We start from the raw sequence: 10,000 nt of genomic DNA on the forward strand, positions 1-10,000 counted from the left end.
GAAGGTCTGTGAGGGTGGGTGTGTGTGTGTGTGTGTGGTGTATGAGGGAAGGTCTGTGAGGGTGGGTGTTTGCTGCTCTCCCATTTCAGCTTGTCGTAACGTAACATCACCTACACTTTACATACCAGAGGAGAACTCAGTCCATTCAGGTTGGTTCATTTTATCTCTGACTTGGTCTCTAATGTAAAAAAAACAATGAGAAAAAAATGCTACATCTGTTGAATTGTATAATTCCATTAGATATATTTAATAGGACATTAAGTAAGTTAATTCAATGAAATTTCATTTTGCGCTCGTATTGATTTATTTCCTGAATTGAGTTGAAATGAAATTGATCCCAACATTGATTCCTTTCATTGATTCAGGTTTTACTGTGGCACTGCAATAGGAACAACTCATAGTAACAATTCCTAACCGTTGTATAATAGTAAAGCTCACATTAAACACCGTGGGGCTGTACACACAACCTGTTGCTTAGGCCGTAAGGTTTATACCTGTGGTCAAAAAAATGGCTAGTTGCTAGCTTTTCTCATAGGCCAACCTGGCACAATTAGCCACGATGCTAAGGACAAACAACTGAGCACGTAATTACATCCGGTAACAGATTAACGAATCAACCTATTAGAGACTTTACGCACTAGAGGTACCATGTCCAATCGCATTTGTTAAACAGGTCAACTTGGCCATCGGAAGGAGATGCTAAAACCTCCAACTTCAAGGTTTATTTTGTTGCCTGTTCCTCGGTCTAAAGTACAGTGTGCTTACTGGGGGCGGCAGGTAGCCTAGTGGTTAGAGCGTTGGGCCAGTAACTAAAAGGTTTTTGGATTGAATCCCCGAGCTGACAAGGTAAAAATCTGTCGTTCTGCCCCTGAACAAAGCAGTTAACCCTGTTCCCCGGTAGGCCGTCATTGTAAATGAGAATTTGTTCTTAACTGACTTGCCCTGGTTAAATACAATTTTAATTTACTGTATGATGATTCCCACTAGGCACAGAGATCAGTTCAATGTCTAATTTAATTAACTTTTGTTTGAGTTGTCAACTAACCATGAAATCAACAACAAATGTCACCAAAAGTCACTTTTAGGTCAAAAAAAGACAAAAAAAGCCCTTAAGTTTTTTGCAAATCGAATGAGTTTTTCACGTTGCTTCAGCATCATCACATAGATATTTGAGGGATTCAAACGTACAATTGTCAGGAACTAGGTGCTCAACACTGTGAGCTATTTGTCCCGGACACATTTCCAGATGTGTTTCTAGTGACTTTGATTATCAGAACATACCGGTGGAATTTCCCGATAAGGACGCTTCCACGAAAATGTGTTGGATCATGTCCAACTACGTCAACCAGTAATAATTGGCTGATACGGAATCTGTTACCTGATATAATGATTTTGCTCAGCTGGTCGTCGTCAGCATCGTGGCTAATTGTTAGCAGCCATTTTAGTCCTAAGCAAAAGGTTGTGAGTATGGCCCTCATTGCTTTGAACACAGTGTTGACAAGATATTTAGATTTACTTAAAGGGATACTTCCCCAGAATCAGATGAACTTGTGGATACCATTTTGTATGTCTCTGTGTCCAGTATGAAGGAAGTTAGAGGTAGTTTTGCAAGCCTATGCTAACTAGCGTCAGAGCATTGGCTGGTAGTCCATGGGTATCTGCTAGCATGCTACTATACTATACTTATGTATAAATTGTAGATAAGTAGATATAATAAAGTAATGGAAGATTATAGGGGCAATCTGCAGTTCAAACAATAACTGTTCTGGTCAAGGGATGAGGCTGGAGAAATGTAACCCTTATCAATGAGCTGATTAAAGTAGACAGGTGATCACGTTATGGATGCAAAGACTGACTATCCATGATATTACATTGTTTGAACCATGTTATGAGGCTATACAGTGTTTACGGCATAATATTGTTTACAAACAATGGAGTAAAACAAGCCTATTTTGGGTTCTGAGAGGGTATGAGTTGAAGTAAACCCATGAGGCATTTATAAGTTATATTCTTTAAGAATCAATGGGTTTATATCATTCATGTAAAGTAAAATAAAAATTAAAGTAGCAATCGCATTTCGCCCCTTTTAAAAATCATTCCAGTGTCATGAGAAAGCGTCTTTGATTTTGATATGCAGTTGAGTTTGTCTCGTTACAGTGTGATGTGGAGTGAATCATACTTTTTTGGGGGGGGAGGAAGTAAAATGCAGACCTGGGTTCAAATAGTATTTGTTTACTTTCACATGTTTGTGTAATGGATCCAATGGAATAGTCCCTTAAAAGAGCAAATCCTGCACCATCTGGCATTCCAGCCAGGCTCAATTGAAAACAAAGGATTTGATTGAAAACAAGTAATGTTATATATATATATTATTAAGACCTACTAAGACCACCTTGGTAGGCCCACATTAAACCCTCACCTGTTGATGATCCCTGTAATAGGCTTACCTTACCTACAGTGACAGAGGTGTGATGCTGTTATAATCAGTGATCCACTGTGTTCTGTAAACTGTTGACTGTCTTTCTGTATTATTGTCTTTGAACTGCCATGTATTTAATCTTGTATTGCTGTCTCTTTTTGTAAAAGGAGATATCTTAATCCTGACGAGACTGACTGGGGAAAAAGATAAAAGATAACTAAGTAAAAACAGTCGGACTGAAGCCATGTTACCTGGACCCGTTACCTGGACCCGTAACAAGGGAACCAAGCAACTGTTTAGAGAATTGAACGTGTCCTTGTGTTGTTATGAAGTCTGCTCTGCTTGGGGTGCGTTCAAAGAGGTTAAACGTTCAGAATGTTGCAGATATAACTTTTTACATGAATAATGCTGACACTGACAATTCAATTCATTTTATTCATCTCTTGAGGGGGCACTTATTGTACCAATGACAGCCAACTGTATCTGTATTACGTAATACATTTCTATATGAACGTTCTGTAACGTTGCACCATTTTGGACAGACCACCTGTTGGCTCATGGGACTCTCTCACAAGTCGTTCTCTGTAAACTTGGATCCCTTCTATCAGATGACTTTGGCATTGTTGGCAGCAGCAGCCATGTCCCTGTCTTACGTGAGACTCAACAACACAACAGACGCTATAGTGACCCTGGAGTTGAACAGTAGCCTAATGTGGCCTAGCCCCCTGGGAACGAAACAGATGAGACACAAGGGCTGCAAAGGAAGGGTATATTACCTGGAAACTTTTGAAGTTTACCGGTAAACTACCAGAATTTTGGTATCTTTCAAAGGACTTCTACTTCAGATTATCACAGGTGTCTGTTATTATCTGTGGCCTTATCACATAAATATATGACATAATTAAGTAAGATAATTTAAATAATTTTAAAATTAACAGACAAACTGAGATAACAGGTATAAATACACAGGGGATAACGGGGAAGATGGGCCACACCTGGAGGGGGGTGGAGACAGGCAACAAAGACAGGTGAAACAGATCAGGGTGTGACAAATATATATGAAAAAAAAGTGTTAATCAAGTATAAATGACCAAAGTTACGATCGATTGCCATAGATTTTATGTTAATTACCAAAATTACTGAAGATTCCATTAACTTTGGTTAACTACCGGGAGCTTTGCAACCCTAGATGAGACAGCCCTGGAGATAACAGTCACTTCATGTGGCCTAGCGTCTGGGAACGAGAGGGATGAGAAAGATAAGTTATTTCAAGGTCAATAGCTTCATGTCACCCAACGGTTCCAAGCCTCCAACCAACACGCTTAATATACAGTACCAGTCAAAGGTTTTAGAACACCTACTCATTCAACGTTTTTTCTTTATATTTTACTATTTTCTACATTGTAGAATAATAGTGAAGACATCAAAACTATGAAATAACACATATGGAATCATGTAGTATCCAAAAAAGTGTTAAACAAATCAAAATATATTTTATATTTGTGATTCTTCAAATAGCCACCCTTTGCCTTGATGACAGCTTTACACACTTTTGGCATTCTCTCAACCAGCTTCACCTGGAATGCTTTTCCAACAGTCTTGAAGGAGTTCCCACATATGCTAAGCACTTGTTGGCTGCTTTTCCTTCGCTCTTCGGTCCGACTCATCCCAAACCATCTCAATTGGGTTGAGGTCGGGTGATTATGGAGGCCAGGTCATCTGATGCAGCACTCCATCACTCTCCTTCTTGGTAAAATAGCCCTTACACAGCCTGGAGGTGTGTTGGGTCATTGCCCTGTTGAAAAACAAATGATTGTCCCACTAAGCCCAAACCAGATGGGATGGTTTATCACTGCATAATGCTGTGGTAGCCATGCTAGATAAGTGTGCCTTGAATTCTAAATAAATCACAGACAGTGTTACCAGCAAAACACCACCACATCATCACACCTCCTCCTCCATGCTTTATGGTGGGAAAAACACATGCGGAGATCATCCGTTCACCCACACAGCGTCTCACTAAGTCACGGCAGATGGAACCAAAAATCTCCCATTTGGACTCCAGACCAAAGGACACATTTCCACCGGTCTAATGTCCATTGCTCGTGTTTCTTGGCCCAAGCAAGTCTATTCTTCTCATTGGTGTCCTTTAGTAGTGTTTTCTTTGCAGCAATTCGACCATGAAGGCCTGATTCACACAGTCTCCTCGAAACACTTGATGTTGAGAAGTGTCTGTTACTTGAACTCTGTGAAGCATTTATTTGGGCTGCAATTTCTGAGGCTGGTAACTCTAATGAACTTATCCTCTGCAGAGGTAACTCTGGGTCTTCCATTCCTGTGGTGGTCCTCGTGAGAGCCAGTTTCATCATAGCGCTTGATGGTTTTTGCAACTGCATTTGAAGAAACTTTCAAAGTTCTTCAAATTTTCCGTATTGACTGACCATGTCTTAAAGTAATGATGGACTGTTGTTTCAAGTCCATATTCTTGCCATAATATGGAATTGGTCTTTTACCAAATAGGGCCATCTTCTTTATACCCCCCCCCCACACACACACACACACCTACCTTGTCACAACACAACTGATTGGCTCAAACGCATTAAGAAGGAAATTCCACAAATTAACTTTTAACAAGGCACACCTGTTAATTCAAATGCATTCCAGGTGACTACCTCATGAAGCTGGTTGAGAGAATGCCAAGAGTGTGCAAAGCTGTCATCAAGGCAAAGGGTGGCTACTTTGAAGAATTTCAAATATAAAATATATTTTGATTTGTTTAACACTTTTTTGGTTACTATATGTTATTTTATAGTTTTGATGTAGGAAATAGTGAAAATAAAGAAAAACCCTTGAATGAGTAGGTGTTTTAAAACTTTTGACCATATATAGTTATAGTTGATAAAAGTTTTAAATCATTTGAAGTTAGGATATTGTTACGGTTTTCTTCGTCCTCCTCTGACGAGGAGTAAGAAATGTCGGACCAATGCGCAGCGTGGTATGTGTCCATAATATATTTTAATGATACAAACTAACACAGAAACAAAACAATAAGTGAAATACAAACCGAAACAGTTCCGTGTGGGACAAACACTGACACAGAAAATAACCACCCACGAAACCCAGGTGGAAAATGGCTACCTAAGTATGATTCTCAATCAGAGACAACTAACGACACCTGCCTCTGATTGAGAATCATACCAGGCCAAACGAAAAAACCAACATAGAAAAAGGAACATAGATAACCCACCCAACTCACGCCCTGACCATACTAAAACAAAGAAATAACAAAAGAACTAAGGTCAGATCGTGACAGATATGTTAGCCTGAACATATGAATGTTGGTTTCGTGTATCTAGCTTGAACAGTTTAAGAGCTACTGTTGGTGAGTTATATTATCCAAATTTATGCAAATGTATATAGTTATAATCGATATAAGTTTTTAAATAATTTGAAGTTAGGATAGTCTGAACATGTGAATGTTGGTTTCGTGTATCTAGCTTGAACAGTTGAAGAGTTACTGTTGGTGAGTTAAAAAATGGCAATGTATGCACATTTATAGAGTTATAGTTGATAAAGATTCTAATGAATATGAAGTTTGGATAGTCTGAATGTTTTAATGTTGGTCTTTTAGCTTAATTGGTCAAAAAGCAGGACCATTTGGAATAGCTACCTCTGTATTCCTTTTCATTCAAACTCATGTTATTTTATGCCAATTTTAAATAATTATAGTTCAAAAAGGAAATATAGAATAAAATATATTTTGACAATCAATCTAAGTAGGGTCAGTCTGAACATCTCAACGTTGTTTTGGAGATGATAGCTTAAAATGGTGAAGGAGGAGATACTGTGCCCTCTGTAATTATTGGGACTGTGAAGCATTTTGTCTTCTTGTGTGTCTATACAGTGGTTCTTCTCCTAAAAGTTGTGGTGTACTGCAGCACAGTTTGGTTTCTATGGCACGTTATTTAAGTGTCAACCATTGTTGCCCGAATGATGCAATTTACCACAATCTGCCACCATCTACCACAAACGGTCGAGGCATAAACTCAAAACTTTTAAAGGAAGAACCCCTGTACTTCAAAAGTTTGGATTTGAAATCCAACTGACTATGAGGTCAAAGTGCAGACTATCAGCTTTAATTTTAGGGTATTTTCATCCATATCGGGGGGAACCGTTTGAAACTTACAGCACTTGTTGTACATAGTCCCCCCATTTTTGGGGACAAATTCACTTATATATGTATTAAAGTAAGTCCCATATTCCTAGCATGCAATGACTACATCAAGCTTGTGACTCTACACATTTGTTGCATGCATTTGCTGTTTGTTTTTGTGTTGTGTTTCAGATTATTTTATGCCTAATAGAAATTAATGGTAAATAATGTATTGTGTCATTTTTGAGTCATTTTTTAATTATAAATAGGAATGGAATATGTTTCTAAAATACTTATACATTAATGTTAATGTTAAATAATTAATCTACCATGATTACAGATTATCCTGAATGAATCGTGAATAATAATGAGTGAGAACGTTACAGACGCACAAATATCATAACCCCCCGCAAAAATGCTAACCTCCCCTGTTGTTGTAATGGTGAGAGGTTAGCATGTCTTAGGGGTTATGATATAAAATGCTAACCTCCCCTGTTGTTGTAATGGTGAGAGGTTAGCATGTCTTAGGGGTTATGATATAAAATGCTAACCTCCCCTGTTGTTGTAATGGTGAGAGGTTAGCATGTCTTGGGGGTTATGATATAAAATGCTAACCTCCCCTGTTGTTGTAATGGTGAGAGGTTAGCATGTCTTGGTGGTTATGATATAAAATGCTAACCTCCCCTGTTGTTGTAATGGTGAGAGGTTAGCATGTCTTGGGGGTTATGATATAAAATGCTAACCTCTCCTGTTATTGTAATGGTGAGAGGTTAGCATGTCTTGGGGGTTATGATATAAAATGCTAACCTCCCCTGTTGTTGTAATGCTGAGAGGTTAGCATGTCTTGGGGGTTATGATATAAAATGCTAACCTCTCCTGTTATTGTAATGGTGAGAGGTTAGCATGTCTTGGGGGTATGATATAAAATGCTAACCTCCCCTGTTGTTGTAATGGTGAGAGGTTAATAGGTCTTGGGGTTATGATATTTGTGTGTAGACTAGACTAATATGACTAGCAGTGGGATTTCACAATGCATTGAAGGTCCCCAAGAACACAATGGCCTCCATCCTTCTTAAACGGAAGAAGTTTGGAACCACCAAGACTCTTCCTAGAGCTGGCCGCCCGGCCAAATTGAGCAATCGGGGGAGAAGGGAGAAGTGAGCAAGAACCCAATGGTCACCATGACAGAGCTCCAGAATTTCTCTGTGGAGATGGAAGCACCTTCCAGAAGTGGCCAGACGGAAGCCACTCCTCAGTAAAAGACACATGACAGTCCGCTTGGAGTTTGCCAAAGGCCCCTAAAGGACTCTCAGATCATGAGAAACACGATTCTCTGGTCTGATGAAACTAAAGTTGAACTTGTTGGCCTGAATACCAAGCTTCAAGTCTGGAGGAAACCTGGCACCATCCCTACGGTGAATCATGGTAGTGGCAGCATCATGCTGTGGGGATGTTTTTCAGCGACAGGAACTGGGAGACTAGTCAGGATCGAGGGAAAGATGAACGGAGCAAAGTACAGAGAGATCCTTGATGAAAACCTGCTCCAGAGCGCTCAGGACCTCAGACTGGGGCGAAGGTTCACCTTCCAACAGGACAACAACCCTAAGCACACAGCCAAGACAACACAGGAGTGGCTTCGGGACAAGTCTATGAATGTTCTTAGAGTGGCCCAGAGGTGAGCCCGGACTTGAACCCAATCGAACATCTCTTGAGAGACCTGAAAATAGCTGTGCAGCGACGCTCCCCATCCAATCTGACAGAGCTTGAGAGAATCTGCAGAGAAGAATGGGAGAAACTCCCCAAATACAGGTGTGCCTAGCTTGTAGCGTCATAACCAAGAAGACTCGAGGCTTTAATCGCTGCCAAAGATGCTTCAACAAAGTACTGAGTAAAGGGTCTGAATACTTATGCAAATGTGATATTTCTTTTTTTCTTTTTTTTTAATACATTTGCAAAAATTCTAAAAACCTGCTTTTGCTTTGTCATTATGTGGTATTGTGTGTAGATTGATGAGGGGGGGGGGGGACAATTGAATCAATTTTAGAATAAGGCTGCAACGTAACAAAATAGAAAAATGAAAAAAGTGGAAAAAGTGAAGGGGTCTGAATACTTTCCGAATGCACTGCATTTGAGTCAGTAAAGGAGGCTTTACTATTCTTGGCTAGCGGAATTACTTTTGCTTCCCTCCAGGCCTGAGGGCACACACTTTCTAGTAGACTTAAATTGAAGATATGGTAAATAGGAGTGGCAATACCATCCGCTATTATCCTCAGTAATTTTCCATCCAGATTGTCAGACCCCGGTGGCTTGTCATTGTTGATAGACCACAACAACAAAAAATCACCTCTTCAACACTCACTTTACGGAATTCAAAAGTACAATTCTTGTCTTTCATCATTTCGTCCGATATACTTGGATGTGTAGTATCAGCGTTTGTTGCCGGCATGTCATCCCTAAGTTTGCTGATCTTGCCAATGAAAAAGTCATTAAAGTAGTTGGCAAGATCAGTGGGCTTTGTGATGAATGAGCCGTCTGATTCAATGAATGATGGAGCCGAGTTGGCCATTTTTCCCAAAATGTAATTTAAGGTGTTTAAGCTTTTTTCCATCATTCTTTATATAATTTATTTTTGTTTCATAGTATAGTTTATTTTTATTTAGTTTAGTCACATGATTTCTTAATTTGCAGTATGTTTGCCAATCGATTGGGCTGCTAGACTTATTTGGCATACCTTTTTCCTCTGGTTGCTCCTCATTACACACACACAGTTTGTTTTGTCAAGCCTACCAGCGGTTTTCCCTCTGTTCCTGTTCTCTAGTTTTCCCGGTTTTGACCATTTCTGCCTGCCCTGACCCTGAGCCTGCCTGCCGTCCTGTACCTTTGCCCCACCTATCTGGATTATTGACCCCTCCTTGACCTGTCGTTTGCCTGCCCCTGTTGGATTAATAAACTGTTGTTAATTCGACGTTGTCTGCATCTGTGTCTTACCTGAAACGTGATAACATCCTATTGATTTGGATACTGCTTTAAAGCACATTTCTGCAGCATTAGTAAAGATGTGATCAATTCATGTTGATGATTTAATTTCAGTGCTATTTGTAACTATCATATATCTGAAACAGGTTGCAGGCACTGGTTACAGTTTGAAGCTGTTTATTGAGTGGACAGCTTGATGAAAGCCAGTCAATATTTACAGTAGGTCTCCCAGAAAATACACATCTCTGTTGATTTCACATACATTATCAAACATTTTACACATATTATCCAGATACTGACTGTTAGCACTTGGTGGTCTATAGCAGCTTCCCACCAGAGTGGACTTTGGGTGAGGCAGATGAACCTGTAGCCATATTACTTCAACAGTATTTAACATGACATTCTCTCTAAGCTTTACAGGAATGTGGTTCTGAATATAGAATGCAACACCG

This window comes from Salvelinus alpinus, chromosome 30 (genome assembly GCF_045679555.1).
Source record: "Salvelinus alpinus chromosome 30, SLU_Salpinus.1, whole genome shotgun sequence".
Lineage (NCBI taxonomy): Eukaryota > Metazoa > Chordata > Actinopteri > Salmoniformes > Salmonidae > Salvelinus > Salvelinus alpinus.